This window comes from Rissa tridactyla, chromosome Z, assembly GCF_028500815.1.
Source record: "Rissa tridactyla isolate bRisTri1 chromosome Z, bRisTri1.patW.cur.20221130, whole genome shotgun sequence".
Classification (NCBI taxonomy): Eukaryota; Metazoa; Chordata; class Aves; order Charadriiformes; family Laridae; genus Rissa; species Rissa tridactyla.
This window is the reverse complement of record NC_071497.1, coordinates 20,709,345-20,723,375: the sequence shown is the minus strand read 5'-3', so window position 1 is coordinate 20,723,375 and position 14,031 is coordinate 20,709,345. Positions and strand designations below refer to the sequence as shown.

The window sequence follows — 14,031 nt, the reverse complement described above, 5'->3', positions numbered from 1 at the left end:
AAGTTTGTAACATTCAAATACTGCATTTGAAGTTAGAAATTTAGAACTTGCCTCATTTACATTTGCCTGCCAAAATATATATCCTGCATTTTGTCCCATGATGATTTTTTGCTTCATGTGAGCTTTAATTGGAAATTCAAGGGAAAACTCCTCTGTAAGTAACATTCCCTGCAAGGGTCACAGTATGTCAAGTGTATCCACCATTTGTGTGAAGTCTACACACTGCCCTGCTCACATGTGGGAGGCCTGTTTTCTCTGCAACGAGGGTCAAACCACTTTCCTATTCTGTCCTCCACCTGCACCCTTTTTTTTCCCCCTCTTTTTTACCTTTTGGACAACCAACTCTACTGTCCCATCCTCTGCGCACTGAAATTCACTAGGACATTCAGTGGCTAAACTCTTAACAAACTGTAATACTCCAGATTTCAAAGTGAAACTTCCCGTTGATGCAAAGTGGGTTTTGCTCACGGTCAGGAACTGGGGCACCAGCGGGTAACCAGCACTACAATTCCATGTGGGAGATGAGTCAGCCTTAGGCAGAGCATATATCTGCACATATTGTGGCCATGGGCCAAAACCCCAAACCTTGGACTCAAAAACTCACTCACGAGAACTCAATCTCCTTGTCACTCAGACCAGCCCACTTTCATTTAAGACTACTTGATGATTCACACAAATTTGACTGTATACATATATTTATGCATCCAGTCAAATGTAGGCAGGTATTTACTTTTAAAGCAAACAAATACTATTAAAAAGCACTTAAAAATTTTACTGCAAATATTAACTTCTCTCATAATTAGCAATGACACTTGACCATTAACATCTATGCAAATATATTTTGATAAAGCTAAAATGAAGAAAGGACAAAAACTTGACAATTTTTCATACTTTATTCCCTAGACATAGCCTATGATGTTATTTGTAAAAATTCTTTGAAGTAGTGTAAACTACTGTAAATTTAAGCAGTGTCAAACAACAACCTTTTATTTCAGTTACAGTTTGGTGGAAACTGGAAGATTTAGTGAAGAACAGCTAAATTATTCTCCAGAAACATCCATGCCCCTGTGATCAGAATGTAGTCTTCTGAAACTGTCATTATTTTTCCATTTGAGAAATCAGAAATAGACTGCAACTGCACTTCCACCGCTACCTACAATACTGCTATCCAATACTACTTGTTTTAAATGACACAGGCAGTGGATACGACCCAGTATTAGTGCTCAGTTGTGCAGATATTAGTGCTCTAACAAACGCGTGGGATGAGATGATGGCAGGAGTGCCAACTATTGAAGTGGTAATATTATTTTACACTGTAACATTGTTGGTGGCTTCTTTCAGAGATTCCTAAAACCCCTTACAAACACTGAATTACGTTTTTGAAACTACGTTAAAAAATAAACCTCACTACATCAAAACCCACAATGTTACAAAACTGATGCATGGGACATTCATTTGCTTGTACTGATTTTGATACACTAATGTTTTACAAAAGGATATCTACCTCACGCAGGGCAAAACCAGAACTTCTCAGAAATATCATGTGGCTATTCCCCTTTCTTCTTTTCCCCCATCCAGCATTTAGCTAGTATTGTTTACTTTAGTCTGTCCAAGCCCTGTAGTGAATGGAAGATCCTTTGTACCTTTACTGCTTTTTCAAGGATGCCCATCAGTATTGTCCAAGTGTTTCACAAACATTCATTAATTCGTTCACAATCCCCATTACAAGATGAGAGCGCATTATTATCCCCGTTCAGAAATTGGAAACAGAGACAAAGGGACTTATGGGAAGCCACAGAATAACACACCAGAAGGGCCAGGATCAGAAACAGCACATGGAAGTACCCGCCTACCTGTCCCTATCTCCAGACTGTGCTGATCGCTGCCAGAAGCGGGAGACAGCTCTTACTCCAGTTCATTTCTTCTACATATCAGACGCTGAAAGGCTCAATGTAGACAACCTAAATGTGAAAGCATACAGCTTTCATGGGTACCTGCTATATAATGATTTGGGTTTCATACTTAGTACCATGCAAAGCCACCGTCACAGAAGCAGAGACACAGGCTAGTCAGTGTTGCCTTGTCTGTATTAATTATAATGTCTCCTCGCAGCGTTTCACAGAAATACACAGAACAGTTGAGGCTGGAAGGGACCTCTGAAGGTCATCTGGTCCAACCTGCATGCTCAAGTAGCACCAGCTAAAGCCAGTTGCTCAGGACCATGTTCAGATGTTTTTTGAATATCTCCAAGGATGGAGACTGCACCACCTCCTTGGGCAAGCTGTGCCAGTCCTTGGTCCCCCTCACAGTGAAAAAGTGTTTCCAGATGTTCAGAAGGAATCTCCTGTGTTCTAGTGTGTGCCTGTTGCTCCTTTTTCTGTTGCTGGGCACCGCTGGAAAGAGCCTGGCTCCAACCTCCTTGCACCCTCCCTGCAGGTATTTATATTATTGATGAGGTCTCACCCTGAGCCTTCCTCCTCCAGGCTGAACAGTCCTAGATCTCTCAGTTTTTTCTCATGTGAAATGCTCCAACCTCATAGTCATTTTTGCGGCCCTTTGTTGGACTCTGTCCAGCATGTCCACGTCTCTCTCATAGTGGGAACCCCAGTGTTGAGTAGCGGGGAAGGATCACTCACTCACTGTTGACTCACTGCTGGACGTACTCTGTCCAGTGCAGCCCAGGATACCATTGGCCTTTGCCAAAAGGGCACACTGGTCTCCTGTGTTCAAAGTGGTATCCACCAGGATGACCAGCTCCTTTTCTGACAAGCTGCTTTCCAGCTGGGTGGCCCACAGCATATATTGGTGTGGGGGGTTGTTCCTCCCCAGGTACAGGGCTCTGCACTACTCCGCCCACTTCTCCAGCCTGTTGAGATCCCTCTGGTTGGCAGCATGACCCTCTGGCATATCAGCCACTCCAACCAGTTTTGTGTCACCTGCAAACTTGCTGAGGGTGCACTTCATCTCATCATCCAGCTCATTAATGATGATGTTAAACAGGACTTGACCCCTGGGATACACTGCTAGTCACTGGTCTCCAATTAGACTTTGTTCCACTGGTCATGACCCTCTAGACATGTCCATACCGCCAGTTGTTGACCTATGTCACTGACTGCTCATCCAGCCAGTACACAAACGGCTTCCCTGTGAAGATCTTATGGGAGACAGTGTCAAAGGCCTCGCTGAAGCCTAGGTAGACACTAACCACTGCTCTCCCCTCATCTACCAGGCTAGATATTTCATCATAGAAGTCTATTGAGTTGGTCAAGGCTGACTTCCCCACCATGCTGACTACTACTGATGATTTTCTTGTCCTTCATGTGCCTGGAAATGGTTTTCAGGATCAGCTGCTTGAGCATCTTCCCAGGAACTGAGGTGAGGCTGACCCGCCTGTAGTTCCCTGGGTCCTCCTTCTTGCCCTTCTTGAAGATGGGGGTGACATTTGCTGTCCTCCAGTCTTCAGGTACTTATCCCTGTCACCATGACTGATCAAAGACTATTGAGAGTGGCCTCACAATGACATTTGCCAGGTCCCTCAGGACCCATGGGCGCACATCATCAGGGTCCATGGATTTACGTATGTTCAGTTAGCTGAAGTATTCCTTGTCCTGATCCTCTTCCACCAAGGGTACATCTTCTTTGCTCCAACCTCCCCTCATTGAAGGCCAGTCTTGTGAGTAAACACTGAGGCAAAGAAGGTATTCAGTACTTCAGCCTTTTCCATGTTCTGTGTAACCAGGTCCCCCATACCATTTTTTTACCCTGTTATCTATGTTCCTTCCAGCTCCATTAACAAATGAGCCAAGGCTATCAGCTAAACATCCCTGACCACCATGCAATCTGCCAAAAAGGGGAAAAGTGAAGACACCACAAAATGGCTCTCCCATTTTTTAATTTAAAAGCACCTGACTTCGTGACAACCACAAATCTTTTAACTATTCATGTAATTTCCAGTGATGGCTTTTTTCTTTGAAGGAGTTTCAATCAAAAGAAGACACCAAGTTCTCCACTTCTGGCACATGATGAGCTATCTGTGCAGTGCACAGTCCTGTGGGAGGGCTCCCCTAGCATTACACAGGACCACTGAGGGGACTAAGGAAGACTAAGTACACCACGGGAGATACATTCAGCCTCTAGCACCTTCAAACTGTGAAAGTGCTGGAGCTGTCCAGGAAAAGGATGAATCTTTTTCATAATGAAAAACGTTAGGCATTGTTAGATCTCCGTATTACAAAAAGATGTTGGTATTGACAATTCTGCTACTGCAATTCCCTAATATATTTTCTGCTCATTTTATAGGTGGATAAGTGAAAAGAATTAGATAATTTATTCAAGACCACATGGTGCTAGAACCAGGTTTAGCTGGTATGTGCTTGCATACTTATGCTCCATCCGGTGAGCCAAGGCTGTTCTTTTTCCTCAGAAAGGTGTCAAGGACAGGCATAAGAAATACTTTTTTTAAACAGCTGTTTAAGGAAAGATGAGGGAATATTTTATTTATTTCAGTTCAACCATTTATCTAGAAACAAAACATTTCCTTGGCAGATAAGTAATCTGCAACATTCCACCAGGCTGAAAAGCTCAGCTTCACCTTACTCCTCTACAGTGTGTCTCATGTCACAGAAATATATGCCTTTGTAGAGTCTATTTTGTATTCCTCTTTGTTTGACAATACTCGCTTTTATGTGAAATATTTCTGTCATGAAAAAAATTTGCACGAATTCATCTTTTTGTGTCCTAACTTCAATTTTCAAGCCATGTTTTCTCCCTTGTCTTTGTTAAATAGCATGAAAATTGCACAGTAAAAGAATTGGAGACTCAACAGATCTTTTTACATTATATCCTTAGATACATATCAGTTTTGCTGTTTCATGCAGTCTTGTTTGGTTGGTTGCTTGGTTTTCAATGAGGAAATAAAAGTCTATTTCTGAATAAAAAATACTAAAATCTGATGTGCAAGTATACTTGCTTTTGTCAAACTTTACTCTTAAAACATGGTACCTTAATTAGAAGCACACTTCATTGACAAGACTGCGGACTAACTTAACAATTAATCTCACTGACAAAGTAAAAACAACCCTTTTACACCCATTAAAACCCAAACCAAAACAAAAAACCCCAAAACAAAACAACAAGAAACTCTCAGTAGTGCAGGGCTCTTCCTTGCAATGTTCAAAACCCATAAACATTAATACTCTTAAAAATATATTCAGATCCTTTTAATAAAGTTGGAGCGTATTTTATATATGATAACCAACTTACAGTCATTGCTGATATTTTTCATACAAATTCACTTTTTTTTTTCACATAACCGTGCTCTAGATTCAATGCTTTCATAAAGAACATTTTAAAACAACAACTTTCTAACGTTGCTCCGTCAACCTGGTTTCTCATCTGGATTTTAACACTTGCAAAAAACGTGTAGCCTAGATCTGGAGGTTCTTTAAGGCTGAGCTTAACAATCAGACTTGGAATAGAGACTATAAAATGAATTTTTGGAGTGGAAAATTGCCAGTCTCTCCTACACTCTGTTGCTCTTTCTATAATTCCTTACAGAGAGGAATTAAATTGTGAAATGAACAACTAAACTCAGTGGAAAAGAGAACTAGACTGTCTCAGTACAAAGAATAAGGGACACACACCCAGATGAAGAGCATCCACCGACAACACTGTAGGGAAGCAGTGGGCATGCAGTTGTGGATTTATGTCAGCATGTGTAGGAGTATCCATGGTAGTGTTAATCTAGATAGCACGGTTAAAAATAGCAGTGAAGACAGATGAAAGCAGACTTCAGCATGGCTTAACAATCTGTCCAGAAGGCCTGGACAGCCCTCTCTTAAGTCTAGGCTGGCATGTCTTCACATCACATACAGATCAAAGCTAGTACAGATCTGTCTGCATGTCCTGCAATCGCACTACTCGATTGCAGTGTAGACACATCCAGAAATAGTGCTACTGTAGATACTTTCATCTAAAAACTGCATTTGCAAAAAGCAAAGCCTGGGAACATACCGTAAAGCATATGGGACCTGATGAGGAACACATGCTGGAGAGAGTGTCCATTTTGCTAAATTGTATTAGCAGGGCTAATTCCTCCCCCTACACAACCTGCTTCCCTTGTACTCCTGGAGGACACAGTAACATGTGCTGGTCAGCCCTTCCTGTGGGGATTCACCGAGTTGGGCCAGATTAACCTCATCCTTGAGGCACAGCGACTCACCCAGCTTTACTGTCTAATGAAGAGACACTGTTAGACTCCACAGGCAGCTGTGTCACCTGTAAATGGCGCTCATTCCTCTTCATAAAGTACTAACGCCAGACGTCGGAGCTCTAACCATTAGTTATCTGTTTCAAGGTCAGTCCTTTGAGAAGAACATCAAGATACTAACAATGCCTTCATCCACTACTGCTGCTACCAGGGGCAGAAGCTACGGTGATGCAGAAACCCAGGAGATGATAAAGTCCTTCAAACTCAGGACCGCCTCCCCTCAAACAGTGGTGTGCTGTACAGCTGCAACACTACGTCCTCTACAAACTACTACAGACACTACACCCTCTCAGGGAGGGCTAACTACCATTTGTCCAGCAAGTGACCAAGCGGATTTACGCACATTCTTAAACTGACTGCGTAAGGAATGATTCACTCCAGGGAGATTCTGTGTGCATTTTGCTAAATCACATCCAGAAGACAAGTTAAGAAGGAATGCAGTTCTTCAGCACGCTTAGCTGCCTTATGAGGAGAGTATAAAGACACACAAGCTGGTGTTGACTCAGACAGTTAAAGTTCTGGTCAGAATCAGATCACAGCAGCGGGGATTACATATGGGCTAATCTACCACGGGAAGAAGCGAGCTAGTGAAATACAGAAAATTCTGGGCGCAGGGATAAAAATCCCATGCTGCTGCCTGTCTCTCTGTGGAAACCTTGAGCACGGGCACAGTCGTGCTCTGCTTCGCCGCCTGGCCCTGGGCATCTCGGCACTCAATCACAGCTAAACCTCCCATCATCGGGCAGGGCTGTTCCAGCCATTTCATCTCAGATCCGATTCATGAAGCGCTTCACTAGGAAGGGCAGGGAGGCAACAGTTAACTCCTCCGCATAGGGACCATCACATTAAAGAGCAGAAACACAGTTTCCATTACACTGTTTGCCAATGTGCTTCATCTATGACCTTCAAGAACAACTGTAAAGAAGTGGGTGAAAGTTTAATTGCTGTCTGTTCAGTCTCAGAGAACGATAGCTAAAGTTGCCAAGCATGGTGTGAAACACCTACCCATTAGACTGACATTATCAATGCTTTTGAAAGCACTACCCAGCAGCTGAGATGATTGCTAAATCTGTGTCATATACAGCAGTAGCAGATTCATAATGCTGAAAAATAAGTAATGATTTTATACTAATCTCTCAGATACTGGTTCTCACAAAACTCTATTCCAAGAAACGTTGTATTGAGCTATTTGTAAACAGAGGCTTCCTGAATCTAGAATTAAGAGTCAACTTATCACCAAAAGCAGTATCATTACTATTTATCAAAAATACAACATGGGACACTAACACAAAGGAACATGTTGAACTAAATGCAAAACCTCCAACCATTAATTTCTGGAACTGCACCATGTGCTCTGTAACACCGTCTTACAAATGTAGTTCTCTTTTAAGATGCAACTAATTGCTTTGACAGCATTTTTTCCAAGATCTGGCCTGTTCAATCATAAAAGCAACTACTCTTAGCATTATCAGACTTTAAAAGGTAGTTCTCTTTTACCTACGGAAAAGATAAAATGCCATATGCAGATAACTAATACAAAGACGTATACAGAGGAATACAAACAAACTCCTAAAATTTATGCTATCAAATTGCTTTAAGCAAGCATCACACCAAGACGTTGTAGAAGGTGTCATATTCAAAAGGACAGTGAAAAGCCGAGTCCTCCTTTTTCTAACCTGTTGTTTGTTCCATGGGTACACTGCCTCACTCCATTCACACCTACCACAAGGATGACCATTAACTTAAACATGAACAATGTTTGTCAAGGGGCCCAGGTAACTATGATTCTGCAGATACGAAGTGAAAAGCATTGGCAGAGTTCAAGATGACGGTATTTATTCAAAGTTCCTTACATTTAGCTGCCATAAATTCCTTCACCTCTAATTCAAAATCTGGTTTAGGTTAATGAAAAGCAAATAATTAATGATGTAAGTATAACTCAATTTCCTGGTGATTCCATTCTGTAACTCAACGTAAGTTTTTGCCCACATCCTAGCAACAAGCACAAATATTGTGCTTTATCCAGTTCTCAACATATGAGTTTGCAAAATCATAATATCCCAGTATTTAACATAATTAGGACACATACCTTAAGACTCTCTGAATGCGCAGGAGGAGAAATGAGCACAAAACTTAGGCTGATCACATCAGAAGTGTGGGTCAGGGAATGTGGCATGCAGCTTATTTACCTTGCTAGCACTCCTGTTTCTGTGTGCAGTATATTTACTGGTTTTATTTTGCTTTATTTTGTTTGGGGTTTTGTTGTTTTGGTTTTTTGTTGTTGTTTTGGTTTTAAAAACATCTTGGACACAGCATTTACAAATATTCAAATAAATCTCTCAACATGCTGACAACTTCAATATTTAAAATCTTGAGCCAATTCAAAAGCAATTCTTAGGCTCTTCATAAATTTACTACTGTGACTCAACTGGAACTGACAGCGCAGCACACGAAAGGCAGAATATTTACAGTTGTATTTTAGCAAAGGAGAACACGAGATACCTATGTGCATGTATAAACATACTTGCAGTTATACATTGTTAAGTCTGGACAGTTAAACGTACTTCCTATTTCTTAAGAAAAAATGCCAGCCAGTGTGGCCAGACCCAGCAGAAGAGCTACATGGATGAATAACCAGCAGAGCAGTATCGCTTCAAATCATAATCATGTGCACACCCTTGTTGCGCACATGTGAGAAAGCTATGCAGCACAGCCTGATTTTTACTCACAGATGTAAACAAGTTTGCTAAAATGGGGGGGCTGAAGGGAAGTGTTAAGTTCCTGATTAGAATTTAATTTTGAATGGTAAGTTCCAGATTGATACAGTAACAATAAAACAGACCGGGGGGAGAGGGGGGAGGGTTTATACACAAGGAGAGGTCATGTAACACACTGTATTGAGTTTAAAAGATAAGTGAGACAATGCCTTTTTCTCCAGTATAAACAAAGAAAAATAATGCCAGCAGTTTGACTGCAAACAAGAACTGGGGAGGAAACGGAACTGAAAAGGAAACGCTTACAGCAAACCTTCCAAACCTAATGCTATGATTTAACCAGGAAAAAAAACACATTTTCAAGCATTATTCAGTAATTCTTTATAAACTGCAAATCAACCACATTCATATTCAAAATAAGCCTTAACATACAGGAAAATATATCTAGTGAAGGGTTGCCCCAACTGCCAAACTATGACAGCGGAATTGTACTTCTCTTTGATACCTCTATGATCTTCAGATCTCTGAATCACTTGGAATTTTACCTTAGAAGATGAAATTACAGTTCCACCTTAGACAGGTAAGCAGCAGGTCATATTTTTACCACAATAATTAATTAATTACTTTTCTCCCCTTCAGTTGCAAACTCTCTTGAGACCTTAAATCAATAAGGTATCTGATGCACATGTTCTATTTTCTTGTTTCCAATGGTTCTACTGCGCATATAAATCCATTCTATAACCACATTTGCATTTAAAGAGAAATTCCCCTGTGTTTACTATGCACCTGCTCCATGTAAGCCTATCTTCTCAGCCTCCTTTGAGAAACAGACAAATCTGCCAGAAAAAGAGCACAGACACAACACTCCTCCAAGTCCTCTTGCCAATTGTCTAAGCATTATTTCCTTTAGTTTAGTTATGGTCTTATTCTGACAACAGCTGAAAAGAACAACTACTCACCCTTCCAAAATCTAATACTTCTCAACTTTTTTTAACATATTTTTCATCTTGACAATGAACATATGTATTTCAACTGGACAAAATCACTGTGTTTTCTAAGCAATACACAGTAAAGCATTGGCAAACGGGTTCCTTACAAAGACTTTCACCTGGAAAATATGAACTTCATTTCACTTAGCATTAATTAACACGGCTGAATAAGGAAGGATGAGAATATTCTCCTTCTGGCATTTTACCTTCAACTGTAACCTGAAATAGATGTAGGCCTATCTAATAAAACTGAAATAAAAATGGCAATTGTTCCCTTCTCTTTCCCTCCTCGCTCCCGTAAACATGCTTGTGATTCATGGGTTGCTTCTGGAGCTCTGTGCATGTAATCAGAGACAGACAGGGGTGGAAATAAAGCTCTGCTGTACATCCCATCTAGTCAGCTGAAACATTAAAAAAAAAGGGTGAGGAGAGATAACATGCTGCACCCCACAAAGGCCACTGGAACTACTGGTCCTTGTGCTTGTGAGGTGCAGCATCACCACTCCACGCATACATGACATTAAATGATGCCAGGACCACGAGTACCATCATCCCTGCACTACTGCCAACGTGACTTTTGTGCTCCTGTTGAGTCACCCCACCAGCCTTGCCCCTGGCTGTGCTCCCCTTTCTTGCTGGCATCTCACACAGTGTGGAGGCAGCACTTCCCACGTGTCTCCATTTCAGAGGATAGAAACTAGAGCGGCCGCAGCAGGGCTGTCACGCTTTCCCCTTCCTGGTTCTAATCAGGCAAGTGTCCAAGCAGGATGGGTCTGCTGCAGGTGTAGAGACAACAGGGGCCTGGGACATCCTGGAAGAGGACTGTGTAAGAAGGAGAGCTGTACCAGTGCAGGCAAGTGGTATCCCACCTCAGGTACGTGTTGGAAGAATTATTCTTGGACCTATGGAGTTCGCATGGGGACAGGTTTCAGATCCCAGCAAGACCAGACAATTGGGAAGCAGAGGGGCAGTAAGAAACACTTCCAAGCTTCTTGAAGCTCTGCGGATGCCTTGTCAAAAAGTGGTCACAAAATTTGTAGATATTTGGGATTATGGTTTTCCAGACATGAAAAAAATAAATGCAAAGTGACCTATCGCTCACTCACAGTATTCAGGGGAGGGACTGCATCTCCAAAGGTACCACTCAGTCACCTTCTCCAACCAGTCTACCTTTTACACACAGCTCTTTGTAAACTCAGAAGCTGCCCCCGAAGAAATCACACCATACTTACTTACCACGTTGCTGTCTTGACAGATTCTAGCTAATATAATTGACTATCTTCTATAGGACTTCCTTACCTGAAAGACTGTCCATCTCCTTATGCCAAAATGCCACTTAAAGTATTTTGAGTAGCCCACACTGGATTACACACTCAAACAAGGAGGTTTTTTAACAGGCTGGTCTCTTACAGGCTCCTTGGATTTGGAGATAACTCTTCAATGAACCCTTCTTCTGATATAATTCTATTTTACCCACTTTTTCAACAAGCTACAAGCCACATTTGCTTTGTACAGCACATTGAGTCAATGACACAGATCAGAAACCACAAAGATCTGAAAAATGAATGAACTGCTGGTTTAAGATACCATTAGTGACTGAGTGAAGTGGAACAGTCAGTTTGCATAAGTCAGTCTTTGACACGGGAAAACACGGAAAAATGAAATATACCACACCTTACAAAGGGAGCCTTTTCACACCAGGCATGGGCACTATGCCTATGTGTTAACTGAAGGAATACCTAAAGGAAAAGCTACTATACCATTTTGGAACTATAGTGGTGAGGCAAGTCTCTTCTTGACAACTGGACAGGTCAAATTCTAATTGTTTTATTCACATGAAAACCCCTTCTCACTGTGTTTTAACTCCCTCCTGAGCGACCCCTCAAACCTGCTCTCAAGACCAGGTTTCCAGCTTAGGTGCGAAATATGGGTGAGAAAAACCCAAAATATGGTGACAGTATGGCACCAGGCATACTCACAGGCTTAGCAGTACAAAGAGAGAAGTGGCAGCCCATGAGCTAGTCGCAGAGGATTTTAGGGTGAAGAAGCTCATGTTTACGGGTGGTAGTAAGGCAATGGGTCTTATTATTTATGGCTCGTTAGGTGTACATCCAGTACATACATACATCAAATTCAGTAAGGGCAGGACACTATCAAAGTCTGCTACAGCACACAGACTTAAATACATGCACATCATTCAACATAATTCCTGACTGCAGGATCAGAGTTATTTGCACAAGACAGAAAGTAATTTGGGTCTTCCTATGCTACAATTGTATCCCTTTCTTCAGCCATTTAAATTTCACAAAAACATCCAACAATCAAGTGATTTCCTCCAGAATAATTTTTTTTTAAACTTTTTAAGCTACCTTTTGCATTTGGATCACTGAGGTGTACAATGAGGCCATGCTTCCAAGATTTTCTATGGAACCATAGGCACTAGCAGTTTTTTGGTGGGTTCTGGGGTAGGGGAGCTTTTCGAGAAGCAGTTATGACTGATTAATATCTCTTTCTAAGAGCTGTGGCTTTAAGCCAACCATTGAAAGTGCCATGAGGTGGTAACACTGACAATGAAGACTGAGACCATTTAGGAGCTCGTTTGTATCCAGCACCATCAGGACCTGATCCTCGAGCTTATCTTCATACGAATTGCATTTGCTCGCATAAAAGCGCTCACTGATACGGGTACGAAAACGGCTTGATCCCTGGTGCTGCAAAAACACGATCTTGGGCTGACCCAAGCGTAAGCCGAGGCACAGTTTTTCTACCAGACAACTTTGCCGCCCCACAGTTACGAACATGCAACTCCTACTTGATTTCCTTCCAGACGTCGGTGGGGCAGGAGGGTGCTGAAGGCTGTGTCCCCCCCGCCGGGGTGGCGGGGCTCCGAGCGGAGCGGAGGCGGATTTTGCTCCGGCTGCGGGTGTCAGCGGCTCTCGCTGCGCTACGCGGGGGTTTCGCGGCGGCACTCCGCGGAGCTGACATCACGTATGTGCTCAGCCCCAGCAAAACCCCCCGCGCTCAGCCCTGATTTCATGCGGAAAGCACTTCCCCGGGGCGGGATGGCAGGGGCCGGGGCTCGCTCCCCGCTCCCGCCCCCCTCCCCGGCCGCCTCTCCCCCCGCTCCCGCACCCCCCGGGGACGGCCCGCAGCGGCACCGGGCGCCTCCAGCGCTACCCGCATCCCCCGCGGGGGACCCCGGGCCCGGCTCCGCGCCCCCCCCCCCGCCCCGCGCCGCCCCCGGGGGGACGGCGTTATCGTCGGCAACAAAGCCCCCCTCCCGCTCCTCTACTCTCCGCTCCCCTCGCCTCACCTCACCCCTCCGCTCCGCTCGGCCGCGGCCGTTTCACGGCAGCCGCGGGGTGATGGAGACGGGGGAAGGACCCAGGTGCCGCCTCTCGGCTGCCGCCCCCCGCCACTCCCCGCCGGTGCAGGCAGCGGCCCGGCTCCCGCCGCCCCGCCCTCCGCCCCTGCCCTTCCACCGGCCAGCGGCCGGCAGGGACGGGAGGGGGCTGGCCCCGCCGCACGCTGGGCTCCTCGCCCGGCCCGGCCCGGCGGGCGCGCTCCCGGGGGCGGCACTCACCCGCCCCGCCGCGCCCGCGCCTCCTCGCGCCGCCGCCGCGACGGAGGCCTGCTGCGTCACAATGCCGGTCTCGGGGCGCGGGGGGCGCTGCCACGTGACCGGCGGCGGAGGGGGGAGTGGGGGGGGGGGGCGGGCGGTACGGGAGGCACCCCCCACCCCCCGGTGCGGGGGGGAGAGGAGTCCGCGGGGGCCCTGGTGGCCGCCGGGGGTAGCCCTGCGCCGCCGGGAGCCCCCGGGCGAGCGGTCGCCCCGCGGTTGCCGGCGGTGGGTGCCTTCTTCCGCCCCCGCGGGTTTTACGCACGTGTCAAGCGCTGCCCCGTCGTGGTCAAACCCTGAGCGCCTGGCACTAAAAATACCTGAAAATACGGCGTTCAATCCGCTCACATCTGTTTAAAATAAAAACTTGGTCGATTTGGGGGTGGGTTGTTAGGGTTTGGGGTTTTTTTAATTTTTTTTTTTTTTTTTGGTCTGCTATAA

General features: G+C 44.6%; 1 protein-coding gene across 5 annotated transcripts in view; it reads right to left on the bottom strand.

Moving 5' to 3' along the window:
- The window catches only part of SNCAIP (synuclein alpha interacting protein), a 90,302-nt gene extending 76,668 nt beyond the window's left edge, over window positions 1-13,634 (bottom strand). For 3 of the 5 annotated variants that reach the window (XM_054186164.1, XM_054186162.1, XM_054186166.1), the window contains exon 1: window positions 13,285-13,422. The gene's annotated coding sequence lies outside the window, so the exon portion shown is untranslated. Of the gene's footprint in view, window positions 1-13,284; window positions 13,423-13,554 lie in introns of those variants that run through there. The other 2 variants (XM_054186165.1, XM_054186163.1) reach the window with 2 other exon arrangements.
- Window positions 13,635-14,031: the final 397 nt, after the last annotated feature.